Source organism: Triticum dicoccoides, chromosome 1B (genome assembly GCF_002162155.2).
Source record: "Triticum dicoccoides isolate Atlit2015 ecotype Zavitan chromosome 1B, WEW_v2.0, whole genome shotgun sequence".
Classification (NCBI taxonomy): Eukaryota; Viridiplantae; Streptophyta; class Magnoliopsida; order Poales; family Poaceae; genus Triticum; species Triticum dicoccoides.
The window spans coordinates 311,181,921-311,182,789 of NC_041381.1; positions in this window are offsets into that span (position 1 = coordinate 311,181,921).

Here is an 869-nt window from a genome sequence, read left to right on the forward strand (position 1 = left end):
CCCCACCCCGGCCAATGCTTGTCTAAGTGTTGGTCCAAACCGAGCGATGTCTGGCGCCCCCTGGGCAACCAGGGTCTATGCCAACCCGACATCTGGCTCATCCGGTGTGCCCTGAGAATGAGATATGTGCAGCTCCTATCGGGATTTGTCGGCACAGCGGGAGGCTTTGCTGGTCTTGTTTTACCATCGTCGAAATGTCTTGTAAACCGGGATTCCGAGTCTGATCGGGTCTTCCTGGGAGAAGGTATATCCTTCGTTGATCGCGAGAGCTTATCATGGGCTAAGTTGGGACACCCCTGCAGGGTTATAAACTTTTGAAAGTCGTGCCTACGGTTATAGGCAGATGGGAATTTGTTAATGTCCGGTTGTAGATAACTTGACACCAGATCTGAATTAAAACGCATCAACCGCGTTTGTAGCCATGATGGTATCTTTTCGGCGGAGTCCGAGAAGTGAACACGGTCTTTGGGTTATGTTTGACGTAAGTAGGAGTTAAGGATCACTTCTTGATCATTGCTAGCTTCACGACCGTTCCTTTTGCTCTCTTCTCGCTCTTATTTGCGTATGTTAGCCACCATATATGCTTAGTCGCTGCTGCAACCTCACCACTTTACCCCTTCCTTTCCCATTAAGCTTTGCTAGTCTTGATACCCATAGTAATGGGATTGCTGAGTCCTCGTGGCTCACAGATTACTAAAACAACAGTTGTAGGTACAGATTATGCGATGATCTTGACGCGAGAGCGATGTTACTTGTATTGGAGTTCTTCTTCTGCTTCTTCGATCAGGGGATAGGTTCCAGGTCGGCAGCCTGGGCTAGCAGGGTGGATGTCGTTGAGTTTCTGTTTGTGTTTCGTCCATAGTCGGATG